Source organism: Hemicordylus capensis, chromosome 2 (assembly GCF_027244095.1).
Source record: "Hemicordylus capensis ecotype Gifberg chromosome 2, rHemCap1.1.pri, whole genome shotgun sequence".
Taxonomy (NCBI): Eukaryota; Metazoa; Chordata; class Lepidosauria; order Squamata; family Cordylidae; genus Hemicordylus; species Hemicordylus capensis.
In genome coordinates, this window is record NC_069658.1 from 363,288,031 (window position 1) to 363,312,348 (window position 24,318).

A 24,318-nucleotide genomic window follows, 5' to 3' on the forward strand; every position below is an offset into this window, starting at 1 on the left:
GAAGTTGGGAAATGAGCTAAGAAGACTAGTCTGTGTATGTAGTCACTTTCCCCTAGTATATGAGATAGGGAGTGGGGTAAACCTTTAGCCAGAGGGAAGTGGGCTACTTGCACTCTTTCTTCTCTTCTTTAGCTCCTGGTTCTGTCCCTGACCAGGGAGGGCCACAAACCTATTTTCCTCTGCCTTTTAGATTTAGCATTTCTGTCACCTTTGTTTAGCTAGTGAGTAGGCTGTTATCCTCAGGCAAACTGTTGCTTGTGAGGGAGGAGCTGACTGCCCTCTGCTTCCAGTAGGACCACTACTTCCTATATAACTTTTCTTGGTCTTCCATCTTCTACCCACCTTTCATAGACATTTTCCATATCTGGGGGCTTTTGGCAAGGAAGGGATACTCCCTTGATCCCCATATCATGTATCGAGAAGAAGAAAAATAATTACGGTAAAGAACACACTAGGTATGGTTGTGAAAATTATTTTTCCAAAAAATTATCAAATTTTCCATAAGTCCATCCGGAAGTTTTCCTTAAAAAAATAAATACATTAAGTTAGTCGAGAATTCAACTGCCCATTCTTATTTATACCATTCTGTTAAAGGTGGCAGTGGTATAGTTTCCCAATAGTAAGCAATGTTTCTTTGCACCAGTTAAACACAAGTTATCAGGTCAAGATAATCTTCCATAACAGTATTCTTCAAATATCCTAAAAGTACAATTTTTAGGCAATGTTATATATCATAACTCATCATTGTGTTCATAAGAACTACAGTTTGTTTCTAAAACCAATTATAAAAAGAATAACCCAAATCCATGAGAGAGGACAGCATTTGGTAAGTGGCAAAGCCAATGACTAACTGGCAAGACTAGTTTTGAAACAGTTTCCTGCTTGTTTCTCATTCTTCAAATAAACCTCCTCTTGCACTCTGGATTTTGAAGCATCTGTAAGAAGAGCACACATCTATCTGACCCGAATCTAACTTTCACTTGATACCTTTAATGGTCCACAGACGTAAGCCATGGGAACTTTCCCCCCCCCTAAGTCTGAAACTGAGCTGGCTAAGAGGGAAAAAATCTTTTGGTTTCAGTCTCTGGGGCAACATATTCTCAGCCCTAAAACTGTGTAGCTTCAGATACTGCCAGTGACTATTCCTTGAACATTTTTAGTTGTTAACCAGAACTTTGGTCCCATGGGAGAAGGGGTGGGGGGTGAGAGGAGGAATTAGCAGCAGAAACATTGAGGTTGCCAATTTCCACATACCTTGCTTCTCCTCTCATTATTCAGAAAATACAGTCTAAATACTTCGTGCACTTGAAAGAAGGAAGACCTTTCTCTTTACACTCTACATGTTGGTTTGTGGATTTTGTTGGCATTTTTCAGATAAAAAGAACAAATGTTCTGTGTCCTGTGGCAGTTTTGATAAGGCTAAGGCTCCAGACACACAGCACAATAATCACCCTTTCTTTACCAGCCCTTTAAAAACTTTACAAATCAAACTACACTCTCTCTCTCTCTCTCTCTCTCTCTCTCTCTCTCTCTCTCTCTCTCTCTCTCTTTTGTATTATGGTGGAAGAAAATAAATTCAGGTGCCAAAGCTGTAATAAGTGCTTGCGGAAATCCAGAGTGCCCCTTTCCTCTTTCCACTCACAAATCCCCCCCCCTGCACTTGCTAGTTTGATTTCAGCTATCAAAGAGAGTTAAAATGACATGGTTGGCTAGCTTTTTGGCCAAACTGTATATTTAAAAATAAGCACATTGGTAATTAGGCTTTTTCCTAAAATATGTGCAGAGGAATATTTAATATGACTCCTCCATCCCCCCACCCCTTATTCTTTAATCTTTACATCAAGAATTTAGATTCCTGCCAGATTCAGTCACTCATTTGCGCTGGAGAACTTGAGAATCATGATTCAAAACTGGCCCCTTGGCTGTTCAAATGCAATGAAATGCAAGTATATATGAAAACCACATGGCGTAGACAGTATATAGGATTGTTAAAAGAGACCTCATAATCCATGGTGGTTAGTATCACTGCCAGTGAAGAAGCATCTTCTTGTCCTGGCAATTTAGTGTTCCATTTTTGACAGTATAGAATGTCTGTTATCTCAGTGCTGTCCCTTTGCAGGGGAAAGGGGTGATATTTTGAAAGATGCTGATATACCTTATAATTGGAGAAGTTACAGTGCAATCTAAAGACAGTGGCCAACATCCAGATTAATGCTGTGCATGCAGAGCCCTAACAAGCAGGCATACTTTGGTTGCACGCCTGCTTCTGAAGTGCTGATGCCCATGTGTGGGAGGCAATCTTCACCAATTTTTCCTTCTGCTGGAAGTTCTCTGTGCAACATACAACCATCTCCTTTGAGAGTCCCACAACCCTCAGGGGCATAATTGTGGGTTGGACAGAGCACTTCTGAGGGAAAGGAAGATAAATGAAAATCGACTGTTCAGACCTTGGGCTATAGAGGATTGTTTAAAATAGATAGTTATTTATAAAAAAACTTCTACTATGGTTTCCCAAAATTCAAGTTAAGTAAAATCATTGTGTCTGGTTCGTCTTTCAATCTAAGACCTGTAGATCATCTTTTCTTTTAATCTTGCCTTAGCTGAGCTGGAAAGCCCTGTGTTCAAATATCAATTTAGCATGAAGTTAAATGTAGCCTTGGGCAAATTGCTCTCCCCTCTGTCAGGCTTACTTATCTCACAGGGTTGTGAGGATAAAGTAAGATATCCGCCATGTGCATTAACATGACCTCTTAGCAGAAATGGCAGGATACAAATAAAACAAAACTTTAAAATTTTTTTTTAAAAAAATCTGAAACTGGTGTATTTCCCCTTACTTCACCTCAGTTGAGTGTAGTTTTCTTTCTACTACCTCTTCAGAGTTTTGAATCCTTTATGGAATAACTTACAATTTGTGTCATGTTGTACATGGATAAAGGATTCGGCAGTGATGTTAAAAAAGGGTCAGGTGCCAGAATCTGTACCCTTGAGTTTAATACAGACCCTTTGGTTAAGACTAATTTTTGTTAATTCCTTGTGCTTTACCATGGTTCAGTTGCTGTCATAGTACACTTAGTACAAACTCATAAAATAAGGGTATTAAACTTAGTGCAAACCTGGAGCAGGCTTTACTGCAGGTTTACCATGAGTTCGAATTTGCCCCCCAAAAAACCAGACACAAAAAGTGGATTTTTTTAAACCCCAGACATAAATTGGGCTACATTCCCATGCCTAATGAAAAACCTGAATTGTGTGTGGAGTGCTCCCTAATTGCTCCCAGGGACTTGGGGGTAAATCTGGCTGATATGTACATGGGCACCCTCCATTCTGGAGGAGAAGTGAGCTAAAAGATCAGTATGGAAATGCTCCAGGCCCATTATAGTTTTGGTTGTTTGGTTGTGCTGTCGAGTCATTGTCTACTCCTGCCGACCACAGAGCCCTGTGATTGGCTTTGGTATAATACAGGAGGGGATTACCATTGCCTCCTCCTGCGCAGTATGAGATAATGCCTTTCAGCATCTTCCTATATCACTGCTGCCGGATATAGGAGTTTCCCATAGTCTGGGAAAACATACCAGCAGGGATTCGAACCAACAGTCTCCTGCTCTCTAGGCAGGTTACTTCCCTGCTGCGCCATAAGGTGTTTAATAGTCTTACGTTATAATTTATGGGAGACAGTTTTCTCATGCAAAGGCAGGAGGCTCAGTGTCCTCCCTGTGCTATTTTATTTGGTTGTGCCATTGACATCCTATCTGGTCTTAAATTTACATTATGTTCTTGGTCACTTTCTTGTCTAGTGAGTGTGAACTTGCTAAAGTGCCCTGAAGTATTATATTGTTTTGAAAAATGTTTTAGAGCAAAATGAAAGAAAATAACATTCTGTTGAATCATTAAGTGCTAAATCTAAATTATACTTGTTACAAAAATGCTGCTTTTAGCAAAAAAACAAACACACACACACACACACACACACACACACACAAACAAACCCACCCCTCCCCAACCCTGACTGCTTCCTCAGGCCTCTTATTTGGAAGATCTTGCTAAACAGTGTCATGTATTTCAGTTCCAAAGAAAACGGGAGTGGGGTGGAGGTTGACATCGTACTGAAGGAATAATGCTCTTTTCCAGCTGTCTCGGAAGGAATCTTAAACAATGGAGGAGAGTTTGCAGTCCAAGCTGAAACATTGTTTCCCGCAATCAACCTTTTTGCTAAGGTTGTCTAATCTCTTACAGCCATCTGGCCACATGATCTTCTTTTTCTCCTCACAGTGCTCATCATTTCCTATTTGTGCAGGGGGGTTATGCGTTTTGTGTTATGTCCTCCTTGCATCTTTTATTGTGCAGAAATATCATTAGTAAGCAAATGCTAATTCATTCTGACAGTTTTACCTTTCACTTGAATTTTCTACAGGCATCCATTGAATGGCTTGAATAAGGCCCCTTGAGCTTTGTTCTTTAGCTCAATGCTTGCAAATTAATCAACAGGGTTAGATGATACTTCTTTGCTGAGATTGGCAGAGGCAAAGTCCTCTATGGGCCTGATGATTTCCCAGAAACGTTGGGCATCTACAGTGTAGATTGTCTAGTAATTCTGCCTAGTGGACAACTGTATTATCTAGCTGCATTGCAGGCCACTATTCTAGGAATTAATGATGTACAGTCTTGGAGCTACAACATGCAATGCAACTGCTAGTATGAGATTTCTCTTCACATACTAAGAGATTTGTGTCAGGGCAGATTGATTTAAATTGCCAAGAGAAAAACTTGATTTATCTAAATCAAGTTTCCTGTGGATGCTTCATATATTTCTTAAACAATGGTGCAAATCTGATGACTAAAGCATGTTAACTCACAATATCTAGGAGGGTATACTTTGTGTAAGTTTTTATATAACTTGATTTTTACTAATTGAGGAAATGGTACATAATACCTGGGTTTTAAAAAAATGCAATTGTTTAACATTACCTGTATCAAGTTGCCAGCCCTGCACCGTCTTGTTGTACACTCATACATGACACATTTTCCTTTTTACTCAGGGAAGGAATTTCTTCAAAAGATTCCCAAATAAGATTTCTTTGATTCTCAGAAGCCATGAAAGTTTTTCTGTGGCAAAATGTGTAAGGGAATATAGGACATTGTGAACAATGTATTCCCACTGTTTCTTTCTATCCCACCTCCGTTCCTATATTGTCTCTATATTTGTCTTAACTAACTCCCTTTTCTTGGCCCAGACCCACCATAAATAGCAACCCAGCTATCCAGCCCATGTCCGAGTACATGTGACTCTGGTCTGCTTAGAAACCCCAAAAACTTCCAGCAGCAAGGAGCTGGTAGTTACTGAGCAGTGCCAGGTATACTAGAGCCATTTTCATGGGATAAAGCTGAAATGAGTACCCATGTTTGATTGCCAAGTAACTCAGTGTGTGTGGGACAGCCATTAATTCAGTGCCTGGAAAATCTCAAGCACTAGGGAGCCGTGATACTTAGACTAGGATATTCAGAGGCAGAATAATTAATAAAAACATATTTGTCCCAGGCAACTCAGTTTCTGATCTATGAGTGTACAGATGTCTGTAGCTGAATCATGGTGTGGAATTGTATTATCTTATCTGAATCCAGATAAGATGGAGGTACTTATTGTGCGGGGTTCAGAACTCTAGAGATGATTTTGATCTACCTGTTCTAGATGGGGTCACATTTTCCCAAAAGGAACAGGTTCGCAATCTGGGAGTACTTCGGGATTCATACCTCTTCCTGGTTTCTCAGGTTGAGGCGGTGGCCAGGGGTGCTTTCTATCAGCTCTGGCTTCTACGCCAGCTGTGCCCATTTCTCTAGATCAATGACCTCAAAACAGTGGTAAATCTGTTGGTGACCTCCAGACTTGACTTCTTTAATGCGCTCTATGTGGGGCTGCCTTTGTACATAGTCTGGAAACTTCAGTTGGTTCAGAATGCGGTAGCCAGGTTGGTCTCTGGGTCATCTCGGAGGGACCACATTACTCCTTTACTGATGGAACTACACTGGCTGCCAATAGGTTTCCGGACAAAATACAAAGTGCTAGTTATAACTTATAAAGCCCTAAATGGCTTAGACCCTGGGTATTTAAGAGAGCATCTTCTTCACTACGAGCCCCACTGCCCATTGAGGTCCTCTGAGGAGGTCAGTCTCCAATTTCTGCCAACTCGTTTGGTGGCTACACAGAGACGGGCCTTCTTGGCCGCTGCCCCGAGATTGTGGAATGTGCTCCCTGCTGAGATATGATCCTCCCCATCTCTGGCAATGTTCAAAAAACGCCTGAAAACCCATCTTTTTGCCCAAGCTTTCTCAACTTCCTAATTTTTTTAGGTTTTAATCTCTGGGTTTTAAAAAAAATTGTTAAATTGTTTTAAGTTTTTTGTATATGTTTTTTACTTGTTTTATGCTATTGTTAACCGCCCAGAGACGAAAGTTTGGGGTGGTGTACAAATTTGAGAAATAGATAAATAAATAAAATAAGAACAAAACTCAGCCACCTTTGTATAGCACTAAGGATGATATCTTACATCGAAACATTTGCTATTTTGTTACATCTGTGGTTTAGTTTTTAAGTGTTAAACTTTTGAATGTTTTAAAACTTTTAAACCTTTATTGTGCATTAAGAAAGGTCATTGAAAAAAAGCTTTGCATAAATAAATAGTCAAGAATAAAACCCATGGTTCTCCTGGGCATCTGCCTGCCCATGGATTCAATTGTTAATTTGGCCAAACTCTCATTGAGATGTGTTTTGCACCAGAGAAATCCCCTCTTCTAACCCTGCTTTCTCGTACTGGGTTAATAACCAACACTTGGAGGCTTGTCAAAGGTAAAGAATAGGGAAAAAACTTTTTATTAAGATTGCTACAGACTAGTTCTGTTTGAGGCTTTTAACTCTTTAGATACACTTAAAAATACTTAGCTGGTTATAAGAATACTTCAAAAGCAACCCTATGATTCCAGAGCAGCACAGTTTAAAATCATGGTTACTCAGTTGCAAAGAACAGATATTTAGGAAAATGCAAAGCACACACACAAAAGCAAAATAAATTCCTGAAGCACAATCTGACTAAACAAACTGTTCCATATGCTGAATTCCTGAAGCTAAAAGCTTTGGCTTCTTTTCCTTGAACTCACCAAACTCCCGATAAGACTCAAGCCCCTGCAATTCTATCTTCCAAGAACCTGCAGTGATCCTTTTACTGCAAACTCCATTGCCGCATATCCTCTGCACTCCTCCAGCACAGACTTCGTTTCTTGCTCCCAGAATTCCCAGCTTGTGTGTTGAGAAGTACTCTGATCCCCATTTTGATGTGAACAATGCATTAAGGTAGTATTTTTGTATAGGATTTTGTACAGGGACCATATAACACCAATTTTGAAAGAACAGCACTGGCTGCCTATATGTTTCTGAACAAAATACGAAGTGCTGGTTATTACCTATAAAGACCTCAATGGCTTGGGCCCAGGGTACTTAAGAGAGCGCCTTCTCTGATGTCAACCCTGTCGCCTATTAAGATAATCAGGAGAGGTCTGGTTATAGTTGCCACCGACCCGTTTGGCGACTTGGGGTCTTGTCTTCTCTGTGACTGCCCTGGGGCTTTGGAATTCGCTCCCTGCTGAAATAAGAGCATCTCCTTCTCCGTTTGTTTTTAGGAAGGCCCTGAAGACGTATCTGTTTTCCCAGGCTTTTAATTGAAATTAAAATGGTAATATGTTTTAACTTATTGAGTTTTTAAATCTGTTTTATGAATTTTAACTGTTATATATTTTTGAAATTATGTTTTAACTGTATACCTCCTGGAGATTTCAATATCAGGCGGTATAGAAATATGAAAAATAAATATGGCGACTCATTGTGTTGCCATTGTGGGATATTGGAGGACTTCCTTCTCTGGCTCCCAGCTCTGCCGCTCACCACAACACTGCTTGTGTGCCACTGGGAGCGGCAGAGCTGTAAGAAGATGGGTATCATGTGCACAGAGGCAGGGAGGAGCCTGCCTCCCTGCCAGCCCTTACTGGCTGCGAGAAGAAAGGACGTGTGAGATGACCTTAGTGTGAACTGAACTAATGAACTGAAGGCTTCTTGCCCCCCCGCCTTTAACTTTAGGGATTTAAGGGGGGAAATACTGCACACCAATCTATTTCCTTACAGGTGCTAGGCTTCAACTTACAATATCAACAAACATTATTCAAGTACAGGAAAAGAAGATTCTGTATTTTGCCTTAGTGCCCTCTGAGACAATGTATTGCATATAGCTTCCATTCTCATTTCCTGTAATGATTCAAACTACGGTCTGTGCAGGCAGTTAATGGTCAAAAGCTGAGACTTACTTTCTAGTACAATCTCTCTCTGCTTCATATGAAAAAGGGTGATGCATAATTGTGTGTGATTTAGTGTAGTGACCAGCCTTCTCTCCCTCTAAAGAGTTAACCAGAAGTGAACCATTGTCTTGACCAGGGATTCTCAAACTTGGGTCCTCAGCCTAGTGTAGTGACCAGCCTTCTCTCCCTCTAAAGAGTTAACCAGAAGTGAACCATTGTCTTGACCAGGGATTCTCAAACTTGGGTCCTCAGGTGTTATTGGACTTCAACTCCCATAATCCCCAGCCTCAGTGGCCTTTGGTTGGGGATTATGGGAGTTGAAGTCCAATAACACCTGAGGACCCAAGTTTGAGAATCACTGGTCTTGACTGACAGGCTGGTGGCCTCCAGATCACCAGTCAGTCCACCAGGGGGGTGGGACCTAGAGAACTGTTGCTGGGAATTTCGGGAACAAGAAATGAAGTCTGTGCAGAGAGTGCGGATTAGCATGGGGCTGGATGCCTCATGGTTGGAGGCTGCAGGATAATTTTCTGAAGTATACTTTGTTCTTTTGTTCTTTTCTTTTTACAAGCCTCTCAGAATTGGTTTTTAACTCAGGAAGGGGGGGGGAGAAAAGGGGATTTCTATGATGCAAAAGTGTCCTCAAGCACTCATTAGCTATCAGTTTTCTCATCCTGTGTAGGTATACACGTAGAAGGTTTTTTTGTACTTGTCCAATAGCAAGATTAAGAGTTTTCCCTGTGATATTCCACCCCAAATCTCAGGGGAGTTCAGGCTCTGTCAATAAGGGGATGGTAGAGACAGCATTTTAAATCTACTGGAAATATAGAAAGGTTTGATGAGAAGCCCACCCTGGCAGCTCAGCAGGGATGACTTGGCATTTTCTTTCCCTCATGTGAGCTAGCTCTGAGACAAAGGCTTTAATCCCCTACATTTAGGAAGCATCTTCTTGGACTTCTTACAATTGTGGCTGGGGATGATGGGAGTTGTAGTTCAGCAACATATGGAGTACCACAGGTTGGGTACCTCTGGTCTACACTAATGACCAGTTTATACAGCAAAATCAAGTGGCAAACCTTTTCTTGGACTGTACCATCTGAAAATATTTCTGCACCCAGGAAAGTAGTGTGTTAGGGAGAAGAGTCAAGCCCAGCATCCTTGCTGACACACCATACTTCTGGGTACAGGAAGAAGATTCTCCCTTTTGTTTGTACTGGGGCTTAGTGGGAGAAGATAATATTCAAACATAGCAACCATGCTCCAGCTTGAAATGGTGAAATTCAGGAAAAACTTACTGGCAATAAGTTGCTGGGTTGTTGGGCTTCAGTCACTTTGCCCCAGCTGTCATGAATTTGATAATTTATTTAAGAACTGGGACTGACTTAATTCCATGACAAAGAGAGAAAGGGTGACCATGTTTCATTATCTCAAATTAATAACCAATACCAATGGGATATATAAGATATGGTTTTATTATAAGTAGAATACAATGTTATCCTTATTTAATCAATTTGCTAATCACTCTTACTTCAAGCACACACCCCAGCTGGCCAGGCTGATGGTAAATTTAGACAGATAGACTGACCGGAGCTTGAATGTGTTGGTCACTCTGGGTGGATTCTTGTTGGAGTCCTCCTTTGAAGTATCTCCGCTCTCAGACTTGTTTTATGCTGGCATCTCACCTCAGCATGGGCCCCCACCTGACTAGGCTTCTTCCTCTTATAGAAAACGCAAACTGGTTTCTGTCAGCTCTTTGGTGAGCTTATCCTTCCTCAGGTGGCAGTTGTAGCAGAACTCCTCTTTGTCATCTCAGGGTCACACTCAGCTCTCTTAGCCCGTTTTCAGCCATCTTCAACACAAGTATCCATGCACACCTAATACAACAGAAAACTGGAGACAGAGGCGAAGCCACCATTGGGTGAATGGGTTCAAAGAACCTAGGCCGCCACCAATCAGGGGCTGCATGCATGGCACCAGACATGCCCCCCACATCTGACGTCAGACATCGGGGCATTATTTCAGTCCCAAATGGGGCCGTGTGGCCCCGTTTGGAGCCAATATTGACCTGCGTTGCATTGGCAGTGGGGCCGGAGTGACTCTCCCTGCCTTGAAGGCAGAGAAAGCCGCTCCTGGTTTCTCTGCCAATGCAGCGGGCCGCACGGCCCCATTTAGGAGAGAGATTGGCCCGCACTGCATTGGCAGCATGGCCAGAACGGCTCTCCCTAAGGCAGGGAGTAATCTCTCTGTAATCTCCTTGCCTCTGGCCCACACTGCCCAACGCAACGCGGGCTGAACTCCTTTCCAAACGGGTCCACGTGGCTCCGTTTGGGAGACCATGCCCCCTGCGACTGATGATGTGTGGGTGTGGCTAGCTGGGCCCCACATCTGACATCAGACGTGGGGGGGCGGGGTCAGGGGACTGTGGTGGCGGCTGCACATGGGCCGCCGCCAGCTGTGCTCTGCTCCTGACTGGATATATATTAGAATGGAATGGTGATTGATTGATTGATTAAGTGCTGTCAACTCTTAGCGAGCACATAGATAGATTCTCTCCAGGATTATCTGTCTTCAACTTGGCCTTTAAGGTCTCTCAGTGGTGCATTCATTGCTATTGTCATCAAGTCCATCCACCTTGCTGCTGGTTAATAAAAAGCACAAAATATAGTTTCAAGTTAATTCCCTGACAGTTCCACATAGGGCTGGGAAGGATCCCTGTCTCAAACCTGAGAGAGCAGCTGCCGGTCAGTATATGTAGACAATACTGAGATAGATGGACTAATGACCTGATTCAGTATAAGGCAGCTTCATATGCTCCGTCTTACCAAATGTACATGAAAATCAGACCTGAGATGAGGTCTACACACAGCTTTAATGTAGTTACCTTGATAAACCAAAGTAATTGGTGACATTCACAGGTGAAATCATGTTTAACTCCTGCAGGGAGATTAAAAGCTTGCCCAAAATTCTCTGGATGACATTTCTTTTAAAATCAACTTAGGGTTCAGCTGCAGGATGGTATGCAGCAACTTGCAACTCCACATAGAAGTCCATCAAAATAGAGGAAACAGAATAAATCAAATAACTAACAGGAAACAGAGCTTAACCTAGGCTACTTATTATATCTGCAACATTTAGTTAGATTGATTAGTACCCTTGATTTGCTCAACCTATTTGGGCAGCAGATTTTAAAATGTTATTTCTAAAGTCACTGATGAGGGAGTGAGCCCCATTGAACACAGTGGGACTTACTTTTGAATAAATATGCATAGGACTCTTTCAGAATGATTCTTTTAGAGCTATAAAGAGGTGGGAGCACATTGCTATTAAGTCACATGCAATATGGGACCCTTTTGTGTGCAACCCAGAAACTAGCTGATCCTGGTTGGTGGCATAATGGGATTAGAGGGGGTTCTTTCTTTTGCTAAACTTGTTTGTGCTGCCCCTGAGAGAAATGCTGAGAGTCCTCCAGGAGGTTTTTTACACATGGCTTTATGCCTCGGCGTATCTGAAGAGCAAATCTGCTTTGAAGCAGATTCGTAAGATGTCTACTTCTGGGATTAAATGGGATAGCCCACATGCGGTCGGCTCCTCTCCGCAATTGTTGCAATCTTTTTCCTGTGTGAGTTCCTACAACTGGCTTCAGGTTTTCTCCAACCAATCACAGGTGAGATACCTTGTTGTTGTTGTTGTTAGTTTGACAGAGGGAGCAAGAGGGAAAATGTGTGGAGGAAACTGAGGGTTAAGAAGCAGTCATCCCAGGTGGCTTGTCATGGAGAGAAGGGGCTGCTGAAATTCACTGAAGCTTTTGTGCAGCTTTCTCTCTTTCTGCCTCTCTCTACCTGTGCTACTGCAAGGGGAGCAGAATGAGGCTGGGGAGAGGAGGAGGAGGAGGAGGAAGCCGCTTCATGAAGGAACTTTCTGTTTGTGAGCTGAGAAGCCAGCATAGGCGTGCATCCTGGCTGGACAAAGATCTAGTGCTCAGAGACTTTAGTGGGAAGAAGCCACTGAATCCTTTGCAGAAAAATTGCGTTTCCCGTAGTGTCGCCAATTCAACCTGCCTCCCCCCACAGTGATCATACACTGCCTAGTGATGCAGAACCAGCATCTTGCATGCTCCTCCTCTTGCTCTGTGGCGGTGGCAGCAGATCCTCTGAGGAGGGAGGGGGGCCATTTCCCCCATTTCCAGCTCCCTCCCTTGAGTTTCAGTTAGATTCAGATGGCATTTTGCTCAGTGCTTGGGAGATCGGCTGGCACTCGAACTGAACTGTGTCCCCTACTCTCAGCGTCTCCCTGCCCCCAACACTCACAATTGCAAATCACTCAGAGCAGACAACACAGATGTCAAACTCCCCTTCATTATGTTTGGAAAAAAGCCGAATTACTGCCAATGCCCACTCCACACAAGCAGCAGGGAATACCAGAAAGCTCAGTTAAAAAAATATAAAAAAATAAAAAAGCTGTTGCAAATAGAGGATTTTTTTTACCCTGGACATAATTTGGGCCAGGCAAGAATGTGCAGCAATTCTTAACAGTAATTCAGGGGAAAGTAGAGCTGGGTGTGTACTCGTCCCTGATAGCCTGCAGGGACCTCAAAGTAAACAAAACTAATATGTGGACTGGCACCCTCTAATCCGGAGTGGATTTGAATTAAAAACCATGTCTGGAAAGCCTCCAGGAGGAGGAGGAGGAGACAGACAAGTAAGCCTCTGTTGTAGAGATGGGGTGCCTGCATAGAGCACATTGGGAGGAAGAGGTGGAGATATGATCTTTGTTTAAATTAACTGGGATGTATTAAACTGTTAAATTTAACACGGAGCCTGGCACAATGTAGAGGAGGGGAAAGCCAGTTGAAGTCCCAGTTAATGATTTTTAAACTGATATATCTCTTACCTCCACTCCCAGGAAAAGAAAGTAGTGAGTGCTGGGATCTCCCCTAGCTCACCACGCTGAGAAACTGACTGAAGTTATACTGACCCTCACCTGGCTCAGATCACAGAACACTAGCTTCTGGCTCCAAGGGCCTCAGCAGCAGCATCTGCAGTGAGGAAGTGCCAAGCAGCATTGCCAGCAGTCAGCTTTGTGAGTGGCTGTGGTGGGAGGTGTACTGGGGCACTTGTCTCCTTCACTTTCTCTCTGGGGAGGAGGCAACAGAAACCTGAGGAAGAAGAGAAGCTTTCTCAAGCAAGATAAACTTGTTGCTTGAGTTGACTGCCTCCTACCACCCCTCCCCTGCCTCATGGAAGGATCCTCCCCTCAAATGCCTCTCTAGGGGCCTTCTTATGCTGCAGTGTTCATGTTTTAGTACTAAGCTAAAAGTGCAGAAAACTTCAAGATATACGAATATGGCGATTATATATACACATCACATGATGGTTGAGGTGTAGCAAGAACCCTTCACTTAGAATACTCTGGGTGGTGGAAACAATGGTTACTCATATTGGTCTCATGTCTACAGTGCAGAAGTCTGGGTTGTGGGTGAGAGATTAGTAGGGGCAAAACATGAATATTGTATGGACCAAGAGGGTCAAAAGGCTTGAAAGGGCATATCTAGTCTTGCCCAAATGCCCCTTGCAGCTCCTGGGCTGAAATGTAAGTAGCATCCTTTGACCATTATCATTTCTGGCAAATGATGATGAGTTTTCAACTAGTTTATGTAATTCTGCCATAAACTCTGGCATTACAAGTGGATTACACGGTGCTTGTTTGGCAGAGTCCTTTTGAAACTAGATGTCTACAAGTGTAATAATTTCTTCTTTCAGAGAAAGAGAGCCATTTTGGTTATTTAAACATTAATGTATTTAAATATATCTCAGACAGAGCAACTTCTGTGTTTGTAGATGGCAACAGCAGTATATGTAATAGTGAAATAAAACTATGCTCTGTTCATTTGCTCCATAGGAGCATGTGTGAACTTTCTCATAGCTTTATTTGATTGATTGATTTGATTTCTATACCGCCCTTCCAAAAATGGCTCAGGGTGGTTTACACAGAGAAGTAATAAATAAATAAGATGGATCCCTGTCCCCAAAGGGCTCACAATCTAAAAAGAAATGTAAGATAGACACCAGCAACAGTCACTGGAGGTACTCTGCTGGGGGTGGATAGGGCCAGTTATTCTCCCCCTGTTAAATAAAGAGAATCACCACATTAAAAGGTGCCTCTTTGCCAAGTTAGCAGGGGGATGCTAACGTGACATTCTACTCCAGAATGACAGGATTTGGCAGTTTCAGGAAGACTGTCTTTTAAAATGCTGATGAGGCCAAAATAATATGAGTTGTCTTGCTAGTCCTTAAGCCAAATTATAGCTAGGAATATAAGGGATTACAAAAATTGCATTGCTGCTGGTGGAAAGATGAAACCAATATTAGGTTTGACTGAAAACAATACTGTCTATCTTCTCTTTATCAGATGCATGATGTATGTGTATTAATTTTCCTCTGTGTGTGTGTGTGTGTGTGTGTGTGTGTGTGTGTGTGTGTGTGTGAGAGAGAGAGAGAGAGAGAGAGAGAGAGGGTAGATGGCTTTACGTAGTGTATATAGTGGTGTTTATTCTAAACATTCCCCCCCCACACACACACACTGCACAAGTAGCCATTGGCACATCACCTACTCACTGCCCCCATTTTTTTAAATTTTTTTTGCAACCAAAAGAAAGAGAATGGGGGAAAGGGAAGGGAAAATAAGAACTTTCCTCTCTGTGTTTTGTACTGCTGTGTAACAGGTGTATGCCTGCTTGTACTGTTTAAGCAGAGTTCAATTTGAGTCAATAAATTTGACTCATATAGAACTTTGACTAGTCAAGTAATTAGTCCTATAATATACTATAGTATAAGATTACGAAGATGGAAAGAAAACAGCATTCATCTTCCTTTTCCTTTCCCCACTTTTACTTTTCTCATCTATTTCTTTTTAAGTAACAGCCTAGATCCTATTGCATCCCATATACTCAACTGCACAAAAACTTAATTCACACTGCACTATTTTTTTGACACTACACAAAATGTGCCTACCTGCACATTAGAATAAACCACGATGTATCGTGTTCTAAATTTTAAACCCCAGTGTCTGAAATCTATCTTGTGCATATGGTGTAGGAGGACAAATGTTCCTAAGCAACACTGCTTCATGCTATTTGTGTCAGGGAATGCAAAGCAGGATTCTTTTTTTAAAAAGAAAAGGGGGAAAAAATCCCCAGTGACTACCACTGAACAGGGGTAATTGCAGGATTCTATTATACAGCTTTGCATATTTGGCAAAGCCTGACTTAATCAAACATTTCCACTATATGCCCAAGGCTTACCTGTTTCCATTGCAGTACCAAAGAACTTTAATGTCCTTATCAAAGATATCCCTCTTCCTTAGCTTCGTGCAGATAGAAATAGTCATAAACTTGAGGTTGCCTTCCCAGTGACTAGCTCTGTTGCACAAAGGAAACAAAGCATTTTGTTAAATGAACTTGTGTGAAATAAAATAATATTTTGGCAGTAATAAATTTGCACTCTGTTTGCTTGGCCTGATGCTAGAGAGTAATCCAAACAAACCAGAATATTTACAATTGGGAGTCCATGCATGTTTGTCCGAAATTGCTTGAAGAGCTGGAGGCCACCAACCATGTGGGCCTAAATTACAATATATCAGAAAATTGTATGCATTCTAAGTTGTGCCTCCAGGATGGGGCTGATGACGGACAGTGTTGCACACCTTGCAGTACTTTCCTCCATCGGGTTTATAATCCATTTTTAATATTTCACTGTCATTACTAGGTTTCCACACAATGCATCCGATGCACTGGAAGAGCTATTAAATCTCTGTATTGGTTGTATCTCTACAGAATAATTAGAGAGTGGCTAGGATTCAGATATACATATGTGGAGATATATAAATTATTTCTATTTGCCAATTAGTGAACTACGGATGCTTCTGTATCAAGGATACCAATACCATGTGCCAAGGACAAGAGGGGCTTATGGCACTCCTGGTTAGGAACAGGAGGCTCTGTAGCCCTGGTTACTGCGTAACATCAGGACTTGTCACCTAGAAGTGAAAAGATCCTAGGGTGCATTGATTTTAACTCTTGATTTGTGGTGACTGCTCAAAAGTTGGCTACTACTGTTTGGCATTTTGTTTAGTTCTTGATTTCTAAATTTTGTGTGGTGGTAGTGGTAGTAGTGAGGGATATATTAGAGACCGGTGAAGCTACTCCATTAACCTTAAAGTAGTGTTGGGTAAAATGGGGAGTTGCCAGATCTGAAAGATCTCCCCAGCACTGTGCAAAAGCCTATACTGAGCTATAACAGATCAATAGTTCAAAAAACCAGATATATATTCTTTCATTTATGACCTGGGAACCAGTGGGGGAAACTGCCATTTCTGGCACATGGCAAGCTAGAGCCCTAAGTAGGTTGCCAGTGAAAGTTCCTGAGAAGTATTCTAATCCTCTCAAACCAGGAGCACCTCTGTGCATTTTTGGCGGGCATATGAGGATATGCTGGGGTTGTCCTGTTTCACAAACATTTACTATAAGAGATGCTGGTTACATTTTTATAGGCTTGGATCATATGCCTTGCATTCTCCATGGCTTTAAACAAATCTACAAAGGGTTGAGGGCTGTGTTTGCTCATTCTTTGTTCTACAGCAAACCCGATAGCCTGTGGATCTTTTTGTTCATTTTGCTTCTAAGTGTACATAGAAACTATGGTTTTGGTGCTACTGTGTGTGCATCGTCCATAACAGATTGTGTATTTTATAGAGGGGGAAATAAACTATGATTAAAGAAAAGACTGGGTAATAGACCTTCTTGCCAAACTGCCTTTCAGATTATGTTCCTGAGCTCCCCTGCCTCCCCACTTAAAGCTGCACTCTTAAGCATTCTTCTTATGAAGTTCTTATGGACTGAAAGCATGAGGCCATATTTCTGAATAAGCAGGCCTGCTCAGACCCCCTCCCCCCCACCCTCTCATTCACCCAGGGAGAGTGGCAGTGCAGCAGCGGCCTAGTTCAGCTCAAACTGCCGGTCTCTATCACATTGCCCCGCCAAGTCTCCTCATGAGGAGGGCGCAGCTGCTGCTACAGTGCCACTGCTCGGAAGCACATGTCTTGATTGGTTGCGGCTGGGTTGCGGCAGGCACAGTTTCCATTGGTTGCAGCAGGGTTGAGGCTGCTGCGAGGGTGGGGCTTACCATGTACCATTTGCCAAAGACCACCATAGACTTATATATATTGCTTCTCAAGGAGTGCTAATATTAGTGAGTTGATATATTGTGTGTATACAGGAGGCCTTTGGTTATCACAGGGCTTATGTTCTTTACTACCATTGTTAATGCTGAATCCATGATAATGGAAATATTGTGATGGGGTTAGGTTCCTCAGAACATGAAAAAGTGCTAAAGGGCGGGGGAGGGGAAAAAAGAAAACAGAAATAAGAAGAGCACATCACTGACCCTTGACTACTCCCACTTTCCAGCTCCTTTAGTAATGCCCCCCCCATCCTTCAAATTCTGCCAAAAGAATCCTCCAAATTCTGGGGGAGGGGGGGGGAGTCATGGCATGGCTCTGTGCTGCCTCCAGAAGTGCCTCCTAACTGGAAATGCCACTGGAAGTGGGAAATGCATGCACAGGAACCATGAATGGTGAAAATTCACCCTGCAATAATGGAAACCGGGTGTATATATAGTCCAGCTGCAAATAGCTGAAACCACAAATGGAGAACCCGTGATAATTGAGTGTCTCCTGTACATTTTACTGCAGTGTTTGGCTAGGCCACACCATAGAGGACCAAAGCTGGTCACCAAGAGCAATATTTCCAAATACATTGTGCAGGGTGGCCACATGTCCATAAACCAAATTTTCAAGAGATCATTGTGATGCTCATGGTTAATGTGACCCTTTGATCATGTAACTTCACTTGCTGGATATCAGGCTTGTGGCTTTTGAGTGAATGGGCTTTAATAATGATATTGGAAAATCCATTCACAGAAATCTGAAGGCCTTTCTTTCCTGGTGCCAAATTGCTTCCATATGCTGCTTCTTGTCATGTGTAGCCAACCTAGAAGCCTTTATGTTCTTGTAGATCTTGGTAGCTTATTTGGGAATAGTCTCAGTCACCCCTGCTAACTAGGTGAAGAGGCACTTTTCAAAGTAGTGATTCTGTTATTGTATACAAAGCAACAGGCCATATACAATCCCAGCACAATGTTCCACAATATTCCTTCAGTGGTTGTGACTGATATCTACTTTGTGTTTCTTTTTAGATTGTGAGTCCTTTGGCGGACAGGGAAGTATCTTACTACTTTTTCCTATGTAAAACTGTTTTGAGAACCCTTTAAAAAAATCTTGCATTGAAAAAGTTATATTCTATAAATAATAGTAGTACAGTAACTAACATCAAGCCCAAGGAGAATAGAATCCTAATTGGTGCTTCAGGTGGATTCTTCCCTTCAGTGTGTGATTGTATTGCTGCACATCAAAGAACTAGGTTGCTTGGTCTGAACTGGAAGAAGTCTTGAATTAACAGCTGGAAGGAGAGACCTTTAGTAACACTACACAGATCGCAAGCTTTTCTCCCAGGCTGCTGGTGTCCTTTCAAGTTGAAAGGCTGCTTATATAGCTTCATGACATTTTGTAGCTATTCAAGCTCTGTTAGGTTTTCATCTGGTTAATGTCACATTTTAGCAGTGGATCTTCATGATTCAGGCAACTAAGGGAATAAGAAGCAGTTTCTCAGTGCTTCATGCTGAAATATAACACTACACATATTCCAATGTTACCTGCATATTGAAAATTCTGTTTTAAAAAGTACTGTAAAGCAGTTCATTTTCAGACCTCCTCCTGTGAGTATTAGTGTCACTATGACAGGTATGGAATTGAGATTGTGAGTTGCCCAAGCCTCCAAAGCTATCTGTACTTGAACAAAATATTCCCAGGTTCTGATGGAGCAGCTGGTCCACTGGACTAAATGTTGATTAAAGGAGCTGTGCCAAATGGCTTCTAGGAGGGGCTTGGTGGGTATTGCCAACAACCTATTTGCATGGAGTCTTTATGTCCTACTACACAAAGTTCCTCCCTGTTAACAGGTTTCCTGACTGTATTCTCTTCTCAAACTGGTATGTACTCCTTTAATGCAGTTTGTTCTTATAATTCAGCCAGGAGAATGCAAACAAAAAAGCAGAGCTCCAGTGAAAATAGATTTGGGGGGATGGACACACCACTACTGCTTTGCATTAAAAACAGTTTGCCGTAAGTTATAGACCTTACAACCCGGTTGGCAACCCAGACTAACCCAGAGTACTTCTTTTTGAGCTGAGGGCTTGTCAGCTAAATTAGTGTTTCCCAAGTTTCCTTCCTGAGGCACACTTGCATTTAAAAAAAAAAGGTAGCACACTGTCCTACAACACAGACAACTCCCTTTTCTGCCCCCACATGTTATGTATATACGGTATGTACATATGAATGTATTAATTATGAATTGGGAGGGATGGGTCCTACCCAATGCATTATGGGGTGAGTCATCTCCAAGGGTGGGAAGTTTATACTCCATGCTTTTGGAGCTGTCTTATTCCTGTATATATAGAGAAGGAGGCAGACTTCCAGGTGCATTATGAGGCAAATGCAAATAAAGAGATAAAAGTCCCATGGTGCTGTAAACAGGTTTATTTAAGCCCAACGTGTGTCAGCAAATGTGCTTCGTTAGCTTTGGCTACTCTAAGATATTGTTACCTGTTTTTGAAGGAGTGTTTTTGTGGCAGGATTACATTGGATAATATTTTGCCTCTAAAGAAGGCTTTGGCTGACACGTGTTGGGCTCAGATAAACCTGTTTACAGTACTTTGGGACTTTTGTCTCTTCATTTGCATCTGTATTTGGTATTTCTCATGTTTCTTCATCTCTAGCATTATGGGTCAAGCCAACACCAAACTGGCTGGGAATTTGAATGTGTGACTCTTGGAGCTGACTCACAGCGAGTCCATGCGGAACAGTGGCTGGTGCCATATGGCACACTACTGTGCCACAATACACTGCTTGTGAAATGCTGAGCTAAACCAGGCCTGCAATGTGAAACCTCCTACATTTCTTCTCTCCATTTGCCTTTCTCTGCTTTCAAACCTGCCAAAATCCACAAAACTAAAGCAAAGGAACAATTTTGTAAAAAAGAGGCCTTTTGCAATGATGACATCTGATTTGGTTGCTCACATGGATCTTCAATGTTCTTTAACCTTTTCAGCTTCAGCATTTTGGCTTGTAACCTAGTAACATAAATAGCTGCAAAAGAAAAAGCTTTACCTTCTTGTTTGCTCTTATTTAATTTATTCATATGTATGTATTTCACTTGCATTATCATTAAACAATTCTCAAAGTGCTTACACAAGTAGTTAAAATAAATGTAGCAAGAATGTAAAACATAGTCACACCAAACAGATAAAGTATAAAACACTAAGCAGCATTTACAATAGTAAAAATAATAAAGACTACCCCAAACAGCAGTAATCATTAAAATTTAAGCAAACAAGGAGGTATTGGCCTGCTGCCTGAAATGCATCAGACTAGTTGGGTGAGTGGGCAGGTGGAGAACACTTTGAAGTTAGGGTGCCACCACAGGGAAGACCGTCTCCCCAGTTACCACCTACCTGAGCTCTGATAATGGAGGATTAGGAGAAGGGCCTCCAGAGATTATGATAACCAGTGAGCAGGTAGTCCTTTAGATACTCATGCCACAAGCTGCCAAGGACTTCAAAGGTGGCAACCAGCACCTTAACTGTTCCTGGAAACAGAGAAGAAGCTAGTGAAGTTTGCTTTAAAATTGGAAGGAGCTGTTCTAATTTTTGGAAAGAGGTGTTCTAAAATACCAGTCCCAGGCAGTGAGACTATTTCTATCCAGGACATGCTGTAGTTGGCTCAGCTGGTGGCATATGTTGTGCAACATGCCACTTGGGCATGGAGAGTAAGGGCTAGTTCTCTAACAGTGTCTCAAGCTATAAACAATCCTCCTTTTGGGGTAGTGCAACTCTGCCTGGAATAGTTTGAATTCTAGCTTCTTGATCATACAAACCACCTACACTTGCCAATTGGATCACTAAAGCTAAAAAAAAAAAGTGACCAGCAGCTATTTCAGGCCTTTGATGCCATAGCTGGGTTTTGTTGCTTTTGCAAGTGAATCAGCTGCTTTCAGCACAGCTACTGTGATGTCTCAGTATGTTGTCATAGAGAGCTGTGGGCCACATAGCAGATTGCTTTGAAGCAATGGTAAAACCTTTAATTCTACCTTTGGAGATGGACAACTCCTTGCTAAATTTAAAGCAAAAGTATGTATATGAAGGGTTTTTGCTGAGACTCTGCTCTTCTAGTCGATTGCGCTAACTTAAATTCTTTTGCTAGAAAAGTCCTGGCTAGTTGCTCTAAAAGTCCTGGCTAGATTCTCTTAGAATGAAGAACTAGACTGGCTTAAATGTGGATGTTTCAACAGTGGATTAAATGTGGATGTTTCAACCTAATATTCATTAGGCTTTAAAATTCTTTTAAAAGCGAGTATATTTGCCCTCCCCTTGCTATAGTGTGCTATAGTTGGAAGCACTGAAAAATAAGGAATTTAACATGATTTAAGATACCTTTCTTATGAGGCAAGGCTATAACACCTGGGGCTATTTAGTTTAGAGAAAAGACGACTGCGGGGAGACATGATAGAGGTCTATAAAATCATGCATGGTGTGGAGAAAGTGGATAGAGAGAAATTCTTCTCCCTCTCACATAACACTAGAATCAGGGGCCATCCCATGATATTGATTGCCGGGAAATTTAGGACCAGCAAATGGAAGTATTTTTCCACACAACACATAATCAACTTGTGGAATTCTCTTCCACAAGATGTGGTGACAGCCAACAACCTGGAAGGCTTTAAGAAGGGTTTGGATAACTTCATGGAGGAGAGGTCTATCAATGGCTACTAGTCAGAGGGCTATAGGCCACCACCAGCCTCAAAGGCAGAATGCCTCTGAGTACCAGTTGCAGGGGAGTAACAGCAGGAGAGAGGGCATGCCCTCAGCTCCTGCCTATGGCTTCCAGTGGCCACTGTGTGAAACAGGATGCTGGACTTAGATGGGCCTTGGGCCTGATCCAGCAGGGCTGTTCTTATGATTTGTCGAAGGTCATGCAGTGAGGTCATTGTCATATGTCAATAATATTGCCTTGAACTCTTTTCTGGCCATGTCTGGCCTTCAGCTTATGTAGATGCTACAATTCATCTGTGTTGATATTCAACAGAAATTTCCTACGTTCATGCCTGGATGGCCTTTTATTAAAGGCTTGACTACTATAATGCGCTCTATGTGGGGCTGCCTTTGTACGTAGTTCGGAAACTTCAGTTAGTTCAAAATGCGGCAGAAAGGCTGGTCTCCGGGGCAACCCGGAGAGACCATATTATGCCTGTTTTGAAACAGCTGCACTGGCTGCCGATATGTTTCTGAGTAAAATACAAAGTGCTGGTTATTACCTTTAAAACCCTGAACGGCTTAGGTCCAGGTTACCTAAGAGAGCACCTTCTTTGGTCTGATCCCCACCGCATGCTAAGATCATCTGAGGAGGTCCGGCTCCAGTTGCCACCATCTCGTCTGGTGGCGACCAGAGGCGGGCCTTCTCTGTAGCTGCTCCTGGACTGTGGAATGCACTCCCTGCAGACATCCGTAATTTAAATTCTTTATTGGAATTTAGGACAGCCCTAAAGACCTACCTGTTCGGCCTGGCCTTCCAGTGCTCTTAAATTGTTTTAAAGGGTCTTTGATGTTTGTGAACCGCCCTGAGCTATTTTGTAAGGGCGGTCTATAAATTGAACAAACAAACTAACAAACAAATAATAAAGATGAAAGCCTTTGATGGAACGCTACCTGGAAACAGTTGGAAGTTCGGAGTAGGGTGTGGTCCCCAATATTCTCCTAGCAACAAACTTGTTGCATGACTGTCTTTGCAACTTTTTTTAAAAATGTCTCTGTTCTTTATTTCTCTCCTGTTCTCTGAGTCCTTAGGATGGAGCTGGCTGCCCTGGGCCATGGCCCTTCCAAGGCCCTACCAGGTGGGCGCAATGGCAGTGGCAGGAGCTCCTGGTCTTTTCGTCTTGCCCTCGGAGAGTCAGACTGAGAGAACGGAGCCACTGTCTGAGCAGTGACATCTCCCCTCCCACCTCTGAAGGTGGAAATTGAAAGGACCCAGAGCTGAGGCCTTTATTGGTTACCCCTTTGCACTCCCACTGACCAGTGGGCTTTCTTGTAGGCTCCTGAAAAAGCTCCCATTGGCTGGTGGAGGCATATGACAAGGAGGACTGCTGAATGTCTTGATTCACACGGCAGCTCTGTTGGTGGGGATGGTAGGAGAAAGAGATTGACCAATGGGAGCATCCCCCTTTTCCCTAAGAATGCCCCCATTGGTTGATGGGGCATGTCTAGTGGCAGCACAAGCCTTCTCTTGTCTTGTTGCCACTGGCCTCAAAGTGATTGGCCGGTGCTTGGGGTTTTTTGTGTGGGTGTGAGCTGGGCCTTCAGAACTGACTTGACCAGCTCCACAGGTGGACCATGAGTTTTAGGAACACTTCAGTTATTCCTATAAGCCTTCTTCTGTAATCGTGATGGTGGAATGTTACTACGTAAAAAACAAACAAAAAACAAACTGAAATTGGAGAGCCTCATGATATCATCAGTGAGTTAATCTTAATGAAAATGTGTAGAAATTGCAAGGAACCCCAAGGCTTGAAATTGTGTTTCCTGCAGAAAGACGTGGAAGAAGAGCACTTGGCAAATCTGCCATCTGAATGGAGAATATCACTATGCTCCTGCTTTGGCCACACAAGCTTCTTGGTTGCTAGTTTCCTCTCCACTTGTCATACTTGTGATGTGATTTTTGTTCTCCTTTTAATATTGGCCCACATGCTGAATTTGCTGAAGGGGGATGCGCTTGTGAAGGGCAGACACATGGCTTACATCCTTCCCTGTTGTGGGTTGC

The 24,318-nt window shown here is 42.5% G+C and overlaps 1 protein-coding gene and 1 long non-coding RNA gene across 2 annotated transcripts in view; one reads left to right on the forward strand and one right to left on the reverse strand.

Moving 5' to 3' along the window:
- Positions 1–24,318, forward strand: part of NEURL1B (neuralized E3 ubiquitin protein ligase 1B) — a 316,674-nt gene that overhangs the window by 21,420 nt on the left and 270,936 nt on the right. The gene's annotated exons all lie outside the window — the stretch shown is intronic.
- On the reverse strand, positions 9,828–17,270 carry LOC128345846 (uncharacterized). Its single transcript, XR_008316666.1, has 4 exons — positions 17,131–17,270; positions 15,638–15,754; positions 13,318–13,492; positions 9,828–10,227 (listed from the first exon to the last, which is right to left on the reverse strand). It is a non-coding gene; the product is annotated as an uncharacterized LOC128345846 (long non-coding RNA).